Source organism: Scyliorhinus torazame, chromosome 5 (assembly GCF_047496885.1).
Source record: "Scyliorhinus torazame isolate Kashiwa2021f chromosome 5, sScyTor2.1, whole genome shotgun sequence".
NCBI classification, from domain to species: Eukaryota; Metazoa; Chordata; class Chondrichthyes; order Carcharhiniformes; family Scyliorhinidae; genus Scyliorhinus; species Scyliorhinus torazame.
The window spans coordinates 74,573,158-74,594,906 of record NC_092711.1 but is presented as its reverse complement, the minus strand read 5'-3'; the positions used below and the strand labels follow the sequence as shown (position 1 = coordinate 74,594,906).

Here is a 21,749-nt window from a genome sequence, read left to right as displayed (position 1 = left end):
GGGCACAGGGGCTGGTGTGAGTAAGCACATGGGTAGCAGAGTTTGGGATGGGATGGAGGGGGTTGTTTAATGTTGCAGTCCGGCTGCGAGTGCGTTGGGATAATTTGTTTGAGAGGTATCAGAAGAATGGATGATGGTTTCTGCAGCAGATGAACAGAGACAAAGGTGGAGTCGAGCTGTGTTCCTGAGGTGGAAATTGGCAATCTTGGTGACAGTGTGGATATGTGGTCAAGAGCTCATCGAGGGGTGAAATATTTCACCATGGTTGTGAACAGTCCGCTTCAGCCTCAGACATTGGACAGGGATGAAATTGGTGGCAAGGGACTGGAGTTTGTAGCGGGGATGAAAGGGAATGGGTTCAGCCTTGTCAATATTTAAATGGAGGAAAGTTCTGCTCATCCGGCACTAGATGTCACACAAGTTCAACAGTGTGTGTCTTGGAAAGGAACTTGCAGGTGGTGATGTTCACATACATCTGCTGTCCTGCTCCATCCAGGTGGTGGTGGTTAAGGGTTCAGGAGATTCTGTCAAATTGTGATTCAGTTGTTGGTCCATTGCTTGCTGTTACCCTCACTCCTTTCTCACTCTCTCCCTTTCCATCAATCTTTTTGATTTTCTCTCTCCCCCACTACTCGCTCTCTTTCTCTCACTCTGTTTCTCATATTAAATTCTCTAGCCCAGAGGGTTGTGGATGTTAATAATAATCATTATTGTCCCAAGTAAGCTTACATTAACATTGCAATGAAGTTACTGTGACCATCAGTGAATATATATAAGGCTGAGATGGTGAGATTTTTAGTCTCAGGAAGTCAAAGGACAAAGGGAGCTAACGGGAAAGTGGAATTGAAGACTGAGATCAGCCACAAATGTGTTCAATGGCAGAGCAGGTTCGAAGGGCCAAATGGTCTACTTCTGCTCCTATTTCTTGTGTTCTTGCAGAGGCCCAAATCTTGTGTGGGCTCAGACCGGGTGGCAGGTTCCCTTCCCTGAAGGACATTAACAAACTAGTTCACTTTTCACAAAAGGTTCAACAGTTTTCATAGTCACTTTCCCAGTGCCGGCCCCACAAGTTACCAGATTGATTCAGCACAATTTCACAACCTGCCTTTGTGTTTTTGTGGGATCTCTCTCTCCCTTTTGTTTGTTTTAACTCAATTTCACAGGGTATCAGCAGGGAAGGATGTGCAATTGGGAAACTCCAACCAAACACCACATCAAAATCTGACTGTTGTATAACTGATCGGAACCTGAATATCATCAGATTTTGAACATGGAAGGAAATAGCACAGTTCACAGTGGGGAGAAACCGTACACATGTTTTGTGTGTGGACAAAGCTTCAGCCAATCATCTGGTCTGTCAAAACACAAGCGCAGTCACAGCAGGGAGAAACCATGGAAATGTGGGGACTGTGGCAAAGCGTTCAATTACCCATCTGACCTGGCAACCCATCGACACATTCACACTGGGGAGAAGCCTTTCACCTGCCCCGAGTGTGGGCGTGGATTCACTCAGTCATACAGCCTGTTGATGCACCAGTGAGTTCAAACTGGGGAAAGGCCTTTCACTTGTCCAGAGTGTGGGCATGGATTCACTCAGTCATCCCAACTGCTGACACACCAGCCGATTCACAATGATGAGAGACCTTTTAAATGCAGAAAATGCGGGAAGTGCTTTAAAAGTTCTCGGGAACTGGTGTCCCATCAGCATGTTCACACTGACGAGAAACTATTCAGGTGCTCTGACTGGGACTGGGTTCAGACGATTATCTCAACTCACTCTACACCAGCGGATTCACACTGGGGACAGGCCATTCACCTGCTCCCAGCGTGGAAAGGGATTCATTCACTCAGGCAACCTGCTGAGACACCAGTGGGTTCAGAAGTAACTGATGTGATTGGATTTTGCTGTTAATCACATCCAGGACTGAAGCATGTTCATTGGACTCGGGTTGAACTCATATTTATAAACGCTAATCCAGTTATAAGGGATAATATTCTGGATAAAAGTCAATTATTTAACACAAGTGTGTCGAATCTTTTAACATCCCATCACAAGTTAGTTCTGTTTGAAGGTCTCCCTCGCCCCTGTCTCCTCCATCCTCACCTCAAGTGTGTGGAGTTCATGAAGCTTCTTTCTCACTGAGATTGAGACAATCTGATGAGCTGCCTCTGCTGCTTTCCTCTCTACCAATGGGCCAAATTGTCTCGAAAATTCCACCTGGTCTGAGCTCTGAACTCCTCTTTCTCCAATTTCTCTCCTACCCCCTATCTTCATCAGAGCTCATCTTCATCAGAGCTCATCTTCTCCATTAGACCTGCCTCCTGCGCCAGGGTCCTGGGTTCGATTCCCGGCTTGGGTCATTGTCGGTACGGAGTCTGCACGTTCTCCCCGTGTCTGCTCCCAGGGTGTTCCTGTTTCCTCCCACAAGTCCCGAAAGACGTGTTTGTTAGGTGAATTGGACATTCTGAATTCTCCCTCTGTGTACCCGAACAGGCACCGGAGTGTGATGACTATGGGCTTTTCACAGTAACTTCATTGCAGTGTTAATGTGAGCCTACTTGTGACACTAATAAAGGTGTTTGATTATTACTATTTCACCACATTCTCACAAAACTGCTGACCATTCACCTTCTCCATGTTGTGTGATATTGTTCATAGTTCTCTCTCTTCGTCCTGTCGCTCATCTTTAAATGCACCATCATCACCCATCCTAAAACAATATTTAACCCCACCATCATTGCAACTACCACATCAAAACCTCCCTTTCCTCTCCAACTCCTTGTACTCGGTGTCCCCCAAGGATCTATCCTCGGCCCCTCCATTTTCTCATCAACACGCTTCCAGTAGGTGACATCATCCAAAAGCACCGTGTTAGTTTTCACATGTACACTGACGAGACCCAGCTCTACCTCACCCCCATCCCTATCCATTCCTCCACTGTCACTCAATTATCAAACTGCTTGTCCCACATCCAGTACTGGATGAGCAGAAATTTCCTCCAATTACAAATTGGGAAGATCAAAGCCATTGTCTTCAGTCACCATTACAAATTCCGTTTCCTAACTCCCGAGTCCATCCCTCTCCCTGGGAACTGTCTGAGGCTGAACCACACTCTGCACAATCTCCGGGTCAGATCTGACCCCAAGTTGAGATTCTGACCCCATATCCACACCATGACTAATACCAGATATTTCAATCTCCATAATGTCACCTGTGTCCATCCCCACCCTAACTGCTGCTGAAACCTCATCCATGCCCCTGTTACCTTTTGACTTGATAACAGACAAACTCTGTCCTCTCCCCGATCCAATTAGTTTCCAATGAGTCGATTCTGTGGAATGGAATGTCTCATCAGCGTTTCCACGGTGACCTTTCTGCAGTGAAGCGCCTGCTTGAGTTTATAATTCAGACTAAACTTCTCTCTCCCAGAACACACATTATATCAGAAACTGGATGTCAATGTATTTCAGCCATGTTATGTTAATATCTCCCAAACCCTAAAAGGAGTTTCAGATACACAAACGTTTAAATGTGGGAGGACAAGTTGATAAAATGTTTAAAAAACACATGGGATCCAAGGTTTTATAATTCTGGGTGTGGGGTTCAAAAGGACAGAGGTCATGTAAACCTGGACAAATCATTGGTTCGGCAGCAGTTGGAATATTAGATCAGGTTTTGGGGATCTTACACAAGGAAGGATGTCAAGGCCATGGAGAGGGTGTAGAAGAGATTCACTGAGATGATAGGTTTGCACTGAGTGCTGAATTTGGTGCTTTTTGAGTGCTATAGTAAGAGTTTGGTGACCGAGGGAGTTAGGTGAGGAGGGAGTAAGGTGCTCCTTTCATTTTGTTTCCGACATTTCCGCCAAGAGTGCGAAGAGAGCCAGGAGTTTACAGAAAGTGTAGCTGACTGGGAGCAGAGTCGGAGGGCGGAGATCTAGTTAGTCCACAGGGCAGCTATATTCTGTCAGGTAAGAAGGGATGGAGGCTAGGCCAGTTGCATGCTCCTCCTGTAGGATGTGGGTGGTGAGGGATACCACCGGTGTCCCCGCTGTCTATACCTGCGGGAAGTGCACCCAACTTCAGCTCCTCAAAGACCGTGTTAGGGAACTGGAGCTGAAGCTGGATGAACTTCGGATCATCCGGAAGGCAGAGGGGGTGATTGAGAAGAGTTACAAGGAGGTAACCACACCCAAGGTACAGGACAAGAATAGCTGGGTTACAGTCAGGGGGAAAAAAACAAACAGGCAGACAGTGCAGGGATCCCTCGTGGCCGTTCCCCTTCAAAACAAGTATACCGTTTTGGATGCTGTTGGGGGGGATGACCTACCGGGGGAAGGCCCTAGCGGCCAGGTCTCTGGCACTGAGTCTGGCTCTGGGGCTCAGAAGGGAAGGGGGGGGAGAATAGAAAAGCAATAGTTGTAGGAGATTCAATGGTTAGGGGAATAGATAGGAGATTCTGTGGTCGCGAGCGAGACTCCCGGAAGGTATGTTGCCTCCCGGGTGCCAGGGCTAGGGATGTCTCGGATCGTGACTTCAGGATCCTTAAGGGGGAGGGAGAGCAGCCAGAAGTCGTGGTGCACATTGGTACCAACGACATAGGTAGGAAAAGGGGTGTGGAGGTAATAAACAAGTTTAGGGAGTTAGGCTGGAAGTTAAAAGCCAGGACAGACAGAGTTGTCATCTCTGGTTTGTTGCCGGTGCCACGTGATAGCGAGGCTAGGAATAGGGAGAGAGTGCAGTTGAACACGTGGCTGCAGGAATGGTGTAGGAGGGAGGGCTTCAGGTATTTGGATAATTGGAGCGCATTCTGGGGAAGGTGGGACCTGTACAAGCAGGACGGGTTGCATCTGAACCAGAGGGGCACCAATATCCTGGGAGGGAGGTTTTCTAGTACTCTTCGGGAGGGTTTAAACTAATTTGGCAGGGGAATGGGAACCGGATTTGTAGTCCAGCAACTAAGGTAGCCGATATTCAGGACGCCAAAGCATGTAGTGAGGCAGTGGGGAAGGGAACACTGACAAAGGAGAGTACTTGCAGGCACGCAGATGGGTTGAAGTGTGTATACTTCAACGCAAGAAACATCAGGAATAAGGTGGGTGAACCTAAGGCATGGATCGGTACTTGGGACTACGATGTGGTGGCCATCACGGAAACTTGGATAGAAGAGGGGCAGAAATAGTTGTTGGAGGTCCCTGGTTATAGATGTTTCAATAAGATTAGGGAGGGTGGTAAAAGAGGTGGGGGGGGGGGTGGCATTATTAATTAGAGATAGTATAACAGCTGCAGAAAGGCAGTTCGAGGAGTATCACCCTATTGAGGTAGTATGGGTTGAAGTCAGAAATAGGAAAGGAGCAGTCACCTTGTTAGGAGTTTTCTATAGGCCCCCCAATAGTAGCAGAGATGTGGAGGAACAGATTGGGAAACAGATTTTGGAAAGGTGCAGAAGTCATCGGGTAGTAGTCATGGGCGACTTTAACTTCCCAAATATTGAGTGGAAACTCTTTAGATCAAATAGTTTGGATGGGGTGGTGTTTGTGCAGTTTGTCCAGGAAGCTTTTCAAACACAGTATGTACATTGTCCGACCAGAGGAGGGGCAATATTGGATTTAGTACTGGGTAATGAACCAGGGCAAGTGATAGATTTGGTAGTGGGGGAGCATTTTGGAGATAGTGACCACAATTCTGTGACTTTCACTTTAGTAATGGAGAGGGATAGGTACGTGCAACAGGGCAAGGTTTACAATTGGGGGAAGGGTAAATACGATGTTGTCAGACAAAAATTGAAGTGCATAAGTTGGGAACATAGGCTGTCAGGGAAGGACACAAGTGAAATGTGGAACTTGTTCAAGGAACAGGTGCTACGTGTCCTTGATATGTATGTCCCTGTCAGGCAGGGAAGAGATGGTCGAGTGAGGGAACCATGGTTGACAAGAGAGGTTGAATGTCTTGTTAAGAGGAAAAAGGAGACTTATGTAAGGCTGAGGAAACAAGGTTCAGTCAGGGCATTGGAGGGATACAAGATAGCCAGGAGGGAACTGAAGAAAGGGATTAGGAGAGCTAAGAGATGGCATGAACAATCTTTGGCGGGTAGGATCAAGTAAAACCCCAAGGCCTTTTACACATATGTGAGAAATATGAGCATGATTAGAGCGAGGGTAGGTCCGATCAAGGACAGTAGCGGGAGATTGTGTATTGAGTCTGAAGAGATAGGAGAGGTCTTGAACGAGTATTTTTCTTCTGTATTTACAAATGAGAGGGGCGATATTGTTGGAGAGGACAGTGTGAAACAGATTGGTAAGCTCTAGGAAATACTTGTTCGGAAGGAAGATGTGTTGGGCATTTTGAAAAACTTGAGGATAGACAAGTCCCCCGGGCCTGACGGGATATATCCAAGGATTCTATGGGAAGCAAGAGATGAAATTGCAGAGCCGTTGGCAATGATCTTTTCGTCCTCACTGTCAACAGGGGTGGTACCAGGGGATTGGAGAGTGGCGAATGTCGTGCCCCTGTTCAAAAAAGGGACTAGGGATAACCCTGGGAATTACAGGCCAGTTAGTCTTACTTCGGTGGTAGGCAAAGTAATGGAAAGGGTACTGAAGGATAGGATTTCTGAGCATCTGGAAAGACACTGCTTGATTAGGGATAGTCAGCACGGATTTGTGAGGGGTAGGTCTTGCCTTACAAGTCTTATTGAATTCTTTGAGGAGGTGACCAAGCATGTGGATGAAGGTAAAGCAGTGGATGTAGTGTACATGGATTTTAGTAAGGCATTTGATAAGGTTCCCCATGGTAGGCTTATGCAGAAAGTAAGGAGGCATGGGATAGTGGGAAGTTTGGCCAGTTGGATAACGAACTGGCTAAGCGATAGAAGTCAGAGAGGGGTGGTGGATGGTAAATATTCAGCCTGGATCACAGTTACCAGTGGCGTACCGCAGGGATCAGTTCTGGGTCCTCTGCTGTTTGTGAGTTTCATTAATGACTTGGATGAGGGAGTTGAAGGGTGGGTCAGTAAATTTGCAGACGATACGAAGATTGGTGGAGTTGTGGATGGTGAGGAGGGCTGTTGTCGGCTGCAAAGAGACATATATAGGATGCAGAGCTGGGCTGAGAAGTGGCAGATGGAGTTTAACCCTGAAAAGTGTGAGGTTGTCCATTTTGGAAGGACAAATATGAATGCGGGATACAGGGTTAACGGTAGAGTTCTTGGCAATGTGGAGGAGCAGAGAGATCTTGGGGTCTATGTTCATACATCTTTGAAAGTTGCCACTCAAGTGGATAGAGCTGTGAAGAAGGCCTATGGTGTGCTCGCGTTCATTAACAGAGGGATTGAATTTAAGAGCCGTGAGGTGATGATGCAGCTGTACAAAACTTTGGTAAGGCCACATTTGGAGTACTGTGTACAGTTCTGGTCGCCTCATTTTAGGAAGGATGTGGAAGCTTTGGAAAAGGTGCAAAGAAGATTTACCAGGATGTTGCCTGGAATGGAGAGTAGGTCTTACGAGGAAAGGTTGAGGGTGCTAGGCCTTTTCTCATTAGAACGGAGAAGGATGAGGGGCGACTTGATAGAGGTTTATAAGATGATCAGGGGAACAGATAGACAGTCAGAGACTTTTTCCCCGGGTGGAACAAACCATTACAAGGGGACATGAATTTAAGGTGAAAGGTGGAAGATATAGGAGGGATATCAGAGGTAGGTTCTTTACCCAGAGAGTAGTGGGGGCATGGAATGCACTGCCTGCGGAAGTAGTTGAGTCGGAAACATTAGGGACCTTCAAGCAGCTATTGGATAGGTACATGGATTACAGTAAAATGATATAGTGTAGATTTATTTGTTCTCAAGGGCAGCACGGTAGCATTGTGGATAGCACAATGCTTCACAGCTCCAGGGTCCCAGGTTCGATTCCGGCTTGGGTCACTGTCTGTGCGGAGGCTGCACGTCCTCCCCGTGTCTGCGTGGGTTTCCTCCGGGTGCTCCGGTTTCCTTCCACAGTCCAAAGATGTGCAGGTTAGGTGAATTGGCCAATGATAAATTGCCCTTAATGTCCAAAATTGCCCTTGTTGTTGGGTGGAGGTGTTGAGTTTGGGTAGGGTGCTCTTTCCAGGAGCCGGTGCAGACTCAAAGGGCCGAATGGCCTCCTCCTGCACTGTAAATTCAATGATAATCTATGATTAATCTAGGACAAAGGTTCGGCACAACATCGTGGGCCGAAGGGCCTGTTCTGTGCTGTATTTTCTAAGACTCTAAGATCCCAGGGAAGAGAGGCTTTAGTTACCAGGAGAGATTAGAGAAACTGGGGCTCTTTTCATTCGAACGAAGGCTGACTGTAGATCAGAGGGTGGGGGGTTCGATTCCAGCCTTGGGTGACTGTGTAAAGTTTGCACTTCCTCCCTTGTCTGCGTGGGTTCCTTCCGGGTGCTCCGGTTTCCTCCCACAGTCCAACGATGCACAGGTTAGGTGGATTGGCCATTCTAAAAGATTTCCCCTGAGTGGCCAAAGGTTAGGTGAGGTTCTGGGGATAGGGTGGAGGAGTGGTCCCGAGTGGGGTGCCGCATTGGAGGGTTGGTGCAGACTTGATGGGCCAAATGGCCTCCTTCTGCACCATAGTGATTCTATGGAACTGAAAAAGTCTCATATGAAATATCAATCAGACTGTACAACAATGTTCAAGACCCTCACTGTCCCTCTGGGCCTGCGGGGTGTGCGTGTTTGTGGGAAGGGGGGGACGGGGGACGGGGGACGGGGGGGACGGACGGGGCGGGGGGACGACGACAGTGGACGCACCGGTGATGGTCTCTCTTAGCTCTGAATGAAATGTTATTTTTAAAGTGAAGGGTGTCTGTACTGGAAAAGCTGAGTACCAAGTGCCAGCTTGAACCATTCTCCAATCAGTTACAGCGCAGCTCCCTCTACATTGCCCCATGAAACACTCCCAAGGCAGACACAAAATGGTGTTAGATACAGAGTAAATCTCCCTCGATGCTGTGCCCATCAAACACTCCCACAATAGGTATAACACAAGGTTAGATACAATGTATATCCTCCTCTGCACTGTCCCCACCAAACACTTCCAGGACAGGTACAACACAGAGTTTGATACAGAGTCAAGCTCCAGTTACACTCTATCATCAAACACTCCCAGGCCAGGTGCAGCACGAGGTTAGATTCAGAAAAAATCTCCTTATAGACTGACCCCATCAAACACTCCCAGCATAGGTACAACACAAGAGTTAGATACAGAGTAAAGCTGCCTCTCCACTGACCCCCATCAACCACTCCCAGGACAGGTACAACACGGGGTTAGATACGGAGTAAAGCTCCAGTTCCCCTCTATCCTCAAACACTGCCAGGTGCAGATACACAGGCAGGTTAGCAAAACCAAGGGGCTGGTTTAGCACGCTGGGCTAAATCGCTGGCTTTTAAAGCAGACCAAGGCGGGCCAGCAGCAAGGCTCAATTACCGTACCAGCCTCCCCGAACAGGCGCCGGAATGTGGCGACTCGGGGCTTTTCACAGTAACTTCATTGAAGCCTACTCGTGACAATAAGCGATTTTCATTTTCATTTCATTTTCAAAACCATTCCTGGATGCCAAGTATAGGAGAGACAGTATGGAAGGTATGGCGAGCTGGGACTGTTAAAATTTGGTTTTGGGATCGCAGATTACCCACAAAGTGGAGTGGGGGAATGGGGTTAGATCAAGCTTAAAGCACATCCAGGTAGGTAAATCCCTGGAAACTGATGAAATGTATCCCAGGACGTTGTGGAAGGCTAGGGGGGGGGGGGGGGAATTGCGGGTCCCCTAGCAGAGATATTTGAATCGTCGACAGCCACAGGTGAGGTGCCTGAAGATTGGAGGGTAGCAAATGTTGTGCCTTTGTTTAAGAAAGGCCAGAGGGAAAAGCCTGGGAACTACAGACTGGTGAGCCTCACGTCTGTGGTGGGTAAGTTGTTGGAAGGTATTCTGAGAGACAGGATCAACCGGCATTTAGAGAGGCAAGGACTGATTCGGGACAGCCAGCATGGCTTTGTGAGTGGAAAATCATGCCTCACAAATTTGGTTGAGTTTTTTAAAGGGGTATACAACAAGGTAGATGAGAGCAGTGCAGTTGACCTTGTCTACATGGACCTTAGCAAGGCCTTTGACAAGGTACTGCTTGGTAGGTTGTTGCACAAGGTTAAATCTCACGGGATCCAGGATGAGGTAGCCAATTGGATACAAAATTGGCTTGGCGACAGAAGCCAAAGGGTAGTTGTAGAAGGTTGTTTTTCCAACTGGAGGCCTGTGACCAGCGATGTGCCTCAGGGATCAGTGCTGGGTCCACTGTTATTTGTTATTGAAATTAATGATTTGGAGGAGAATGTAGGAGGCATGGTTAGTAAGTTTGCAAATGACACCAAGATTCAGTGAAGAATGTTATTTAGGATTGCATCAGAACTTGATCAATTGGGCCAGTGGGCCGATGAATGGCAGATGGGAATTAAATTTAGATAAATGTGAGGTGATACATTTTGGTTGATCGAATCGGGGCAGGACCTACTCAGTTAATGGGAGGGAGTTGGGGAGTGTGAAAGAACAAAGAGATCGAGGAGTACAGGTTCATAGCGCCTTGAAAGTGGAGTCAGACGTGGACAGGGTGATGAAGAAGGCATTCGGCATACTTGGTTTCATTGGTGAGAACATTGAATATAGGAGTTGGGATGTCTGGCTGAACTTGTGCAAGACATTGGTATGGCCACATTTAGAGCACTGTGTACATTTCTGGTCCTATTATAGAAAGGATATTATTAAACTAGAAAGAGCGTGGAAAAGATTTACTCGGATGCGACCAGGACTTGATGGTTTGAGTTAGGAGAGGCTGGATAGACTAGGAATTTTTTCCCTGGAGAATAGAAGGCTTAAGGGTGATCTTACAGAGGTCTGTAAAATAATGAGGGGCATAGATAAGGTAGATAGTCAACATCTTTTCCCAAAGGTAGAGGCGTCTAGAACTAGAGGACATAGGTTTAAGGTGAGAGGGGAGAGATACAAAAGAGTACAGAGGGGAATTCTTTTCACACAGAGGCTTGCGAGTATCAGACAGTTCTATGGGAAAGCTGGGTATAGAGGGTTATGGGCCAAATGCGGGCAATTTGGACGAGCTCAGTGGTAAAAACTGGGCGGCATGTACAAGTTGGGCCGAAGGGCCAGTTTTCATGCTGTAAACCTCTCTGACTCTATACAACTGCAGCAAAACATCCCTACATTTATATTAGATTTTCTTTGCAATAAACAATATTCCACTGACCTTCCGAATCACTTGCTGTACCTGTAGACTAACTTGGGATCGGGCACCGGGATCCCTCTGTACCTCAGAGTTCTGCAATCTCCCTCCATTTAAATAATAGTTTTATTTAACACTTCCTGACAAGGTGGACAATTCACATTTTCCAAAGTTATGCTCCATTTGTCATTTGCCCACTCACTTAACCTATTTGTAGTCCTTTGCAGACTCCTTAAATCCACCTCACAAATTACTTTCCTACCCGTCTTTAAGCATCAGAAAATTTAGCCGCCATTCAATCCCGTCATCCAACACATTCATACAGATTGTAAATGGTTGAGAGCCCAGCACTGATCCTGGTGACATTCCGCTTGTCACATCTTACCCACCCAGAAATGACCCATTTATACCTACTGGCTGCTTCCTGTTCGCTAACCAATCCTCTATCCATGCTGATATGTTGCCCCCACACCATGAGCTCATATTTTGTGTAATAATCTTTGATGTGGCTCCTTGGGAAATACCTTCTGCAAATCCAGACAAAGCACATCTACAGGTTCTCCTTTATTCACATCCCTTGTTACTTCCTCAGAGAACATTGATAAATTAGTCAGTCACGATTGATTCCCTGAACCCATTTTCAAACAGTGTCAAAAGAAAATTCAAATCCCCTCTACCCCTCCGGCTCCTTTGCCAATTACCTTAGAGGGACTCATTTTCTGTTAACCTCTCACCCACTTTCCTGAAAGTGAGCAGATTTAATCAGGAAATGTCCAACAAATTCAAACATTTTCCTGTTAAAAGATTATTGACGAAACAGAACATGGTTAAAAAAAACTAACAGAAAATTACTTGAGGATCAAAGATAACCAGAGTAACAGAATGTTCACAATATTCTGGTCCCAAATGGTTTCCCTTCGACTCCTCTGTACCCTGTTCCCATGACTCCCCGCTTTGGACAAGGGGGCACTGAACCCTGGGGGTAACATCACCATCAGCACCGGTCACCCTCGCCCCTGAACCCCGATTGGTTGTTGGTGCAGTTCCCAGCCGGTCCTCCAGCACCTTCCTGTCTCTATTAGCGACACCCATGGCAGTTTCCCAATGTGGCACAGGTCCCGTTATTCTCAGCTAAATTCAGCCCTCAGCTCCATCAACTGGCTGTCAGTGACATGAGCAATAGAGACAGAAAGGTGCCAGAGGGTCAAATAGGAAGACAAAACTTGTGGATTTGGACCCCCATAAAGTTCAGCAACTTCTTATAAAAAATTCAAATCCCCAGTCAACAAATTAAAGGATCACACGACGGGACTTCAAGTTTTATGACTTTTAATACAACAAACAAACAAACTAGAAGCTACTTTAACTTGGAAACCTACACATAAACTATAAAATAGAACTTTCCCCTTTTACATAACCGACAATCACACTCCACGATTATAGTTAATCTGTCTTGGAAGTCGAAATTTAATTGTCTCAGAACCTGTCCAAAGTGATGATTCATTCCCGAGGATTTACTTCAGTTCTTCAACCAAGACACTGAGAAACAAAGGGAGAATAGAATAGAATGTGAATTGGCAAAATACATAAAGATTGACTGTTAAAGCTTCTGTGGCTACATAAAAAGGAAACGTTTGGCTCAGACAAAGGTTTGTCTGTTCCAGATAGAGTCAGGAGAATTTAGAATGAGAAATAGAGATCTCTCCAGCCACCTCGTTGAACACTCTGGGATGTAGATCATCAGCTTTTGGGGATTTATTCACTTTCAACCCCTGGATAACTGGGGCTCTTTCTGGGGAAGGTGGGACCTCTACAGACAGGATGGTCTACATCTGAACCTGAGGGGCACAAATATCCTGGGGGGGGAGATTTGTTAGTGCTCTATGGGGGGGTTTAAACTAATGCAGCAGGGGCATGGGAACCTGGATTGTAGTTTTAGGGTAAGGGAGAATGAGAGTATAGAGGTCAGGAGCTCAGATTTGATGTCGCAGGAGGGGGCCAGTGTTCAGGTAGGTGGTTTGAAGTGTGTCTACTTCAATGCCAGGAGTATACGAAATAAGGTAGGGGAACTGGCAGCATGGGTTGATACCTGGGACTTCGATGTTGTGGCCATTTCGGAGACATGGATAGAGCAGGGTCAGGAATGGATGTTGCAGGTTCCGGGGTTTAGGTGTTTTAGTAAGCTCAGAGAAGGAGGCAAAAGAGGGGGAGGTGTGGCGCTGCTAGTCAAGAGCAGTATTACGGTGGCGGAGAGGATGCTAGATGGGGACTCATCTTCCGAGGTAGTATGGGCTGAGGTTAGAAACAGGAAAGGAGAGGTCACACTGTTGGGAGTCTTCTATAGGCCTCCAAATAGTTCTAGGGATGTAGAGGAAAGGGTGGCTAGGATGATCCTGGATAAGAGCGAAAGTAACAGGGTAGTTATTATGGGAGACTTTAACTTTCCAAATATTGACTGGAAAAGATATAGTTTGAGTACATTAGATGGGTCGTTTTTTGTACAGTGTGTGCAGGAGGGTTTCCTGACACAGTTTGTTGACAGGCCAACAAGAGGCGAGGCCACGTTGGATTTGGTTTTGGGTAATGAACCAGGCAAGGTGTTGGATTTGGAGGTAGGAGAGCACTTTGGGGACAGTGACCACAATTCGGTGACGTTTACGTTAAGGATGGAAAGGGATAAGTAGACACCGCAGGGCAAGAGTTATAGCTGGGGGAAGGGAAATTATGATGCCATTAGACGTGACTTGGGGGGGATAAGGTGGAGAAGTAGGCTGCAAGTGTTGGACACACTGGATAAGTGGAGCTTGTTCAAGGATCAGCTACTGCGTGTTCTTGATAAGTATGTACCGGTCAGACAGGGAGGAAGGTGCCGAGCGAGGGAACCATGGTTTAACAAAGAAGTGGAATCTCTTGTTAAGAGGAAGAAGGAGGCCTATGTGAAGATGAGGTGTGAAGTTTCAGTTGGGGCGATGGATAGTTACAAGGTAGCTAGGAAGGATCTAAAGAGAGAGCTAAGACGAGCAAGGAGGGGACATGAGAAGTATTTGGCAGGAAGGATCAAGGAAAACCCAAAAGCTTTCTATAGGTATGTCAGGAATAAGCGAATGACTCGGGAAAGAGTAGGACCAGTCAAGGACAGGGATGGGAAGTTGTGTGTAGAGTCTGAAGAGATAGGCGAGATACTAAATGAATATTTTTCGTCAGTATTCACTCAGGAAAAACATAATGTTGTGGAAGAGAATGCTGAGCTCCCGGTAAATAGATTAGATGGCATTGAGGTACGTAGGGAAGAGGTGTTGGCAATTCTGGACAGGCTGAAAATAGATAAGTCCCCGGGACCTGATGGGATTTATCCTAGGATTCTCTGGGAGGCCAGGGAAGAGATTGCTGGACCATTGGCTTTGATTTTTATGTCATCGTTGGCTACAGGAATAGTGCCAGAGGACTGGACGATAGCAAATGTGGTCCCTTTGTTCAAAAAGGGGAGCCGAGACAACCCCGGCAACTATAGACCGGTGAGCCTCACGTCTGTAGTGGGTAAAGTCTTGGAGGGGATTATAAGAGACAAGATTTATAATCATTTAGATAGGAATAATATGATCAGGGATAGTCAGCATGGCTTTGTGAAGGGTAGGTCATGCCTCACAAACCTTATCGAGTTCTTTGAGAAGGTGACTGAACAGGTAGACGAGGGTAGAGCAGTTGATGTGGTGTATATGGATTTCAGCAAAGCGTTTGATAAGGTTCCCCACGGTAGGCTATTGCAGAAAATACGGAGGCTGGGGATTGAGGGTGATTTAGAGGTATGGATCAGAAATTGGCTAGCTGAAAGAAGACAGAGGGTGGTGGTTGATGGGAAATGTTCAGAATGGAGTTCAGTCACAAGTGGAGTACCACAAGGATCTGTTCTGGGGCCGTTGCTGTTTGTCATTTTTATCAATGGCCTAGAGGAAGGCGCAGAAGGGTGGGTGAGTAAATTTGCAGACGATACTAAAGTCGGTGGTGTTGTCGATAGTGTGGAAGGATGTAGCAGGTTACAGAGGGATATAGATAAGCTGCAGAGCTGGGCTGAGAGGTGGCAAATGGAGTTTAATGTAGAGAAGTGTGAGGTGATTCACTTTGGAAGGAATAACAGGAATGTGGAATATTTGGCTAATGGTAAAGTTCTTGAAAGTGTGGATGAGCAGAGGGATCTAGGTGTCCATGTGCATAGATCCCTGAAAGTTGCTACCCAGGTTGATAGGGTTGTGAAGAAGGCCTATGGAGTGTTGGCCTTTATTGGTAGAGGGATTGAGTTCCGGAGTCAGGAGGTCAAGTTGCAGCTGTACAGAACTCTGGTACGGCCGCATTTGGAGTATTGCGTACAGTTCTGGTCACCGCATTATAGGAAGGACGTGGAGGCTTTGGAGCGGGTGCAGAGGAGATTTACCAGGATGTTGCCTGGTATGGAGGGAAAATCTTATGAGGAAAGGCTGATGGACTTGAGGTTGTTTTCGTTGGAGAGAAGAAGGTTAAGAGGAGACTTAATAGAGGCATACAAAATGATCAGGGGGTTGGATAGGGTGGACAGTGAGAGCCTTCTCCCGCGGATGGAAATGGCTGGCACGAGGGGACATAGCTTTAAACTGAGGGGTAATAGATATAGGACAGAGGTCAGAGGTAGGTTCTTTACGCAAAGAGTAGTGAGGCCGTGGAATGCCCTACCTGCTACAGTAGTGAACTCGCCAACATTGAGGGCATTTAAAAGTTTATTGGATAAACATATGGATGATAAAGGTATAGTGTAGGTTAGATGGCTTTTGTTTCGGTGCAACATCGTGGACCGAAGGGCCTGTACTGCGCTGTATTGTTCTATAACCCCATTCATTTCTCCAGTACGACTTCTTCACCAATACTAATCTCCACCAGTCCCTTGGTTCTCTGGTGTTTTGGGGACAATTTATGTATCTTCCTCTGTGAAGACAGACATTGTTTAGTTTCTCTGCATTTCCTCATTCCCCATTCTAAACTCTCCTGTCTCTGCCTGGAATGGACCCACATTGGTCTTTGCTAATCTTTTCCTTTTCACATTCCTGCAGAAGCTTTTCCAGTCGGTTTTTATTGCTCTCATCAGTTTCTTGGTCCTCCTTTGCTGAATTCTAATGGATCTCATGGAATCTTTAACTTTTCTTGTTAGTCACGGTTGCATCACTTTTCCTGTTGGATTTTTGTTCCTGAAAGGAATCTATATTTGTTGTGTATATGGGAAATAAAAGTTGCAAAAATCCCAGAGGACCATAGGCTGCTCTCCCTTTGACAGAGAGAGAGCTGACTGGAGGTGATTTAATCTGAGGGTCAGCACACCTCAGGCAAGGGGCCTGGTTGAGAAGGCGAGGCCTTCATGAATAAACTCAGCCTGTATGGGAGTTGAATCCTCTTTGTTGGCCTTGCTCTGCAACACAAACCAGCCGTGCAGCCAACTGAGCTAACCGACCCCTGATAAATATGTAATAATTCCTTAAATATTAGGTATTCACTGTACCAATCAGTTTCCCAGTCCACCTCAGGCAACTTGACGCTGATAACCTGATAGTTTCCTTCTGTCAGGGACACCCAGATAACTTAAACAAAGTAACCATGTAACCACCAGGGCCCATCTCCATGGCAACGTGGCATGATTTGGGGGGTTTGAAACAGAAATGGAAACTAAATATCTTCAAACTTCCAAACATCCTTTCACTCTGATTTCCTTGTGCAATTTTGAAGCCAGGTTTTAGCAACCAGGCTCAAAGAGAATCAGCCCACCGGAGGCAAGGTGGTGAGACCGGCCAGTCCAGCATAAAGAAACCCTCCGACCATCCCACTGACCACCTGTCAGAATTAACAAAATGCAGTCCTGGGTGTAGAGCAGAAACAATAACAGCAGAATCCAAGCCCTGTAATCGATTATGAAATTGTTGGTGTCACAGCAAGTCCAATGAAACATGCAATCACGTCTCACATTGAGAAGTGGATGGCCTCTCCCCAGTGTGAACTCGCTGGTGTCTCCGCCGGTTGGATAATAGAGTAAATCCTTTCCCACACTGAGAGCAGGTGAATGGCCTCTCCCCAGTGTGAACTCGCTGGTGTGTCTGCAGGTGAGATAACTGAGTGAATCCTTTCCCACACTGAGAGCAGGTGAATGGCTTCTCCCCAGTGTGAACTCGCTGGTGTGTCTGCAGGTGAGATAACCGAGTGAATCCCTTCCCACACTGAGAGCAGGTGAATGGCTTCTCCCCAGTGTGAACTCGCTGGTGTGTCTGCAGGGTGGATAAATGTGCAAATCCTTTCCCACACTGAGAGCAGGTGAATGCCTCTCCCCAGTGTGAACTCGCTGGTGTGTCTGCAGGTGAGATAACTGAGTGAATCCCTTCCCACACTGAGAGCAGGTGAATGGCCTTTCTCCAGTGTGACTGCGTCGATGAAGCTCCAGCAGAGATGGGGCTTTGAATCCCTTCCCACAGTCCCCACATTTCCACGGTTTCTCCATGTTTTGGGTCTCCTGACGTCTCTCCAGGCAGGACAATCAGTTGAAGCCTCGTCCACAACACGAGTACGGTCCCTCCCCGCTCTGAATATTGTGATGTTTTTCAGATTGTGTCACTGGTTAAAGCTCTTTCCTCAGTCAGTTCACTGGAACACTCTCACTCGGGTGTGTGTTGTGTGGATCTCGGTGCTTTTCCAGTCACACTGATGTTTCCACAGTCAGTTCACTGGAACACCCCCACTCGAGTGTGTGTTGTGTGGGTCTCGGTGCTTTTCCAGTCACACTGATGTTTCCACAGTCAGTTCACTGGAACTCTCTCACTCGGGTGTGTGTTGTGTGGGTCTCGGTGCTTTTCCTGTCACACTGATGTTTCCATAGTCAGTTCACTGGAACACTCTCACTCGGGTGTGTGTTGTGTGGGTCTCGGTGCTTTTCCAGTCACACTGATGGTTGAAATATTTAGCTGACTGTTCGGGGAAACATTTCTCCTTCTAGATTCAAAGCCCGATGATATCCAGGTTCTGAGGAAATAAGTGACTGTCAGATCGAGACGTAACGTTTGAGATTTCTGTCTGTAATTCCTCCTCGTCTAATATCCTGTAAAAACAATTTACAAAATTCATCACTGTCAGCACAGGATAGAAACTCAGAACAGACAATTCTAGTTTCTATGTCACTTTTTTTCCTCTCTCTTATTCCCCGAAAGCTGTAAATGTCCATCCCACACATTCCCTCCATTCTCACTCTGCTGTATCTCATATTGACCCTCCTAATTCTCCTGAAGGTGCTGATTCAGGTTGATTGACAAATCCAAGCGCACAGCTTCCTGTCCAGGAGATCATAACAAATATGAGCTGCAGTCGGCCATTCGGCCCATCGAGCCTGATCCATTCAATGGGACCATTGGCTAATCTACCTCAGCACCGTTTTCCCACACTATCCCTCATATCCCTCGACATCTTCAATATCTAGAAACCGATCAGTCTGTGTCTTGAAAATATTTGATGACTGAAGCTCCAGAATCCTCGGGGATAGAGAATACCAAATCTTCACCACATCGTCGAGTAAAGAAATCCCTTCTCATCTCAGCTTTCTCTCCATTTACCTGCAAGTTCCGCATAACACTCAACATCCTCATCAATCAGATTTCTGACTGGGAGTGGGGTGGCGTCAGGCATGCGGTACAGGTGCGGGAGTAGCTGCTTTTCCACAGGTTCTGGTGCCACTAACCTACAATCTGACACTTATCCTGATTGCCTGGCACTCATCTACCTAATCCTTGAATTCATATTTGTTATCGTGTCCCTGGAAGATTTCAGGGTTCGGATTGGTAGGATTATGCTGGAAAACGTGAAGAAATGCATTGATAAAACAGCACAGGTGGATTCAGTGGGAATGGAGCCGCCTTTTCAACATGGCGGCCTGACCCTCAGGAGGTCTCTCGACCGCTAGGAGGTCTCTCGACCCCACGCTCTCTGGGGCTCTCTGGGAGGCGGCAAAAATGATGACTGTCAACATTATCCGTGTTACTGACCAGAGGCGGAGCATGCTGACTCAATATCTGTGAGCTCATGAGGCCCAGCTCCAAAACGCCATGGAGAGGCTCGATGGTCCGGAGGAGAGAATCCTGAACATTCAGCAAGATGCTTCCGTCGAAATTCAATCCTTTGAAAACCAGTCAAGTGGCTGGCGGAGGTCCTGGAGAACTGAGGTTCGGAGAAAAAACATCTGAGTCATTGGCCTGTCAGATGGTCATCATAGAATTTACAGTGAAGGAGGCCACTCAGCCCATCGAGTCTGCGCCTTGGAAACAGCACCCCACCCAAGCCCATACCTCCACCCCATCCCCGTAACCCCACCTAACCTTTCATTTGGGCACGAAGGGCAATTTATCGTGGCCAATCCACCGAACCTGCACATCTTTGGACTGTGCGAGGAAACTTGAGCACCCGGCGGAAACCCATGCAGACACGGGGAGAATGTGCAGACTCCGCACAGATAGTGACCCAAGCTGGGAATCGAACCTGGGACCCTGGATCTACCACTGTGCTACTGTGCTGCCCATAAATTATGATATTTTCTGTCCATTTAGTGTGGAGAGTAAGACTCCCGTTAGGTTCTTCGAGGATCGACTGCCACGTTTTCTCGAGCTGGATGTGAAGCCTGGGCATTCCAAATTAGAAAGGGAGCATCGGTCTTTGAGGCCGAGGGATAGTTTTCATCCCAGGCCTGTAATCATTCGCTTCCACAACTTGAGAGAATGTCCTGGAGAGGGAACAATGAGGTGGAACCTGGCTGCAGGAAGGAGTGAGGATTTACTTCTTCCAGGAATTTCGGCAGCAACACAAACGAAGCGTCGAGGCCTCGATGAGGTTCAAAGGCAACGCAAGGCTGTGCGGCGTGAATTACGTTATGCGTTATCCTGAGACCCGAAAAATGGTATCCAACAACTCCGTCAAGTCTTTCAATAATCCAACTATTACCTTGGCCTTCATGAAATCCATGAAGGGCAAGGATCTGAAGGGATGGTTTGCAGCTCGAACTAACTCAGGTGCTAATCAGGACTCTTCGCCCTATCATGGTATCGTTGTCTGAATTTCAGAATCACAGAAATACACACAGGGACAGGAGTAGGCCATTCATCCCCTCGCATCTGTCCTGCCATTTAGTGAGATCATGGCTGATCTGTGACCTAACTCCATATCCCTGAATATCTTTGCTTAACAAAACTCTACCTCCGATTTAAACTTAACAACTGATCCAGCTTCACCTGCTGTGTGTGGGAGAGAGTTCCAAACCTCTCCCACCCTGTGTGTGAAGATGTTCTTCCGAACATCTCTCCTGAACGGTCTAGCCCTAATTTTTAGACAATGATCCCTAATTTTAGAATCTCCAAACAGTGGAAATAGTTGATCTTTATCTACCCTGTCTTTCCCTGTTAATATCTTAAATACATCAATTAGATCACACCTTAAATGTCTAAATTCCAGCAAAAACAGGCCTAAATTGTGGTTAAAACTTTGGGTCCGAGTCTCTGCAATCTCTCACTCGCCTCCCACAGCATCCTGGGACACAATTCATCCAGAGCTAGTAATCTAATAAACTTACTGGGCGGCACGGTAGCATAGTGGTTAGCACTGCTGCTTCACAGCACCAGGGATCCAGGTTCGATTCCGAGCTTGGTTCTCTGTCTGTGTGGAGTCTGCACATTCTCCCCGTGTCTGCATGGGTTTCCTCCAGGTGCTCCGGTTTCCTCCCACAAGTCCCAAACGATGAGCTTAGTAGGTGAATTGGACATTCTGAATTCTCCCTCTGTGTGCCCGAACAGGCGCCGGAGTGTGGCGACTGGGGGATTTTCACAGTAACTTCATTGCAGTGTTAATGTAAGCCTACTTGTGACAATAATAAAGATTATTATGAATGGGCCAAAGGGCCTCTATCCGTGCTGTAAAGAGAGGGACTTTATAGAGAAACTGCCAAAGCCTCAACGCTCACCAGCTCTGAGGACACACCTTAGCTCCCTTTCCAATCTGAAAGCAACCTGAGCTGGATTTACATTCCCCTTAATTGACCATTGCTGGGTGATAATCCTGTACTTCCTCACCTCACACCACTGTGACAGCACCTTCACTACACAGACTGCAGCAACTGACCAAACATCACCTTCCCAGTTATTCCTGAAGGCACCACCTTCCCAACCTGGCCCCTTGTCCGAGGTGCGGTGATCCTCAGGTCACATCACCGCCGGTCAGCTCTCTCCCGGGACGCCCTGGTTCACAGCCGCCATCTTGGGGAAACAGAGCGCATGCGCTGGCGTCTTGGCGATGTAACAGTTAGTAGGCGGGGCCTGAAGATTTCTGTTCTCCAGCCGGGTCCTAGCGCCCGCAGAGTTCGTCTTTGGTAAACAGGTTCCAAAAAATTTCACCCACTCCCAAACTGAAGTTGATATTTGTGGCCTGGAGGTGTCTGTGGATCGCGTAT

General features: G+C 47.1%; 1 long non-coding RNA gene across 2 annotated transcripts; it reads right to left on the bottom strand.

The window, feature by feature from the left end:
• Positions 1 to 12,575: 12,575 nt before the first annotated feature.
• LOC140418484 (uncharacterized) lies at positions 12,576 to 21,534 on the bottom strand. Of its 2 annotated transcripts, XR_011945073.1 has the most exons (3): positions 21,373 to 21,534; positions 19,303 to 19,474; positions 12,576 to 18,365 (listed from the first exon to the last, which is right to left on the bottom strand). It is a non-coding gene; the product is annotated as an uncharacterized lncRNA (long non-coding RNA). The 2 variants fall into 2 exon arrangements; XR_011945072.1 differs by lacking the exons at positions 19,303 to 19,474; positions 21,373 to 21,534 and adding an exon at positions 20,877 to 20,992.
• Between the last annotated feature and the right edge of the window lie 215 nt (positions 21,535 to 21,749).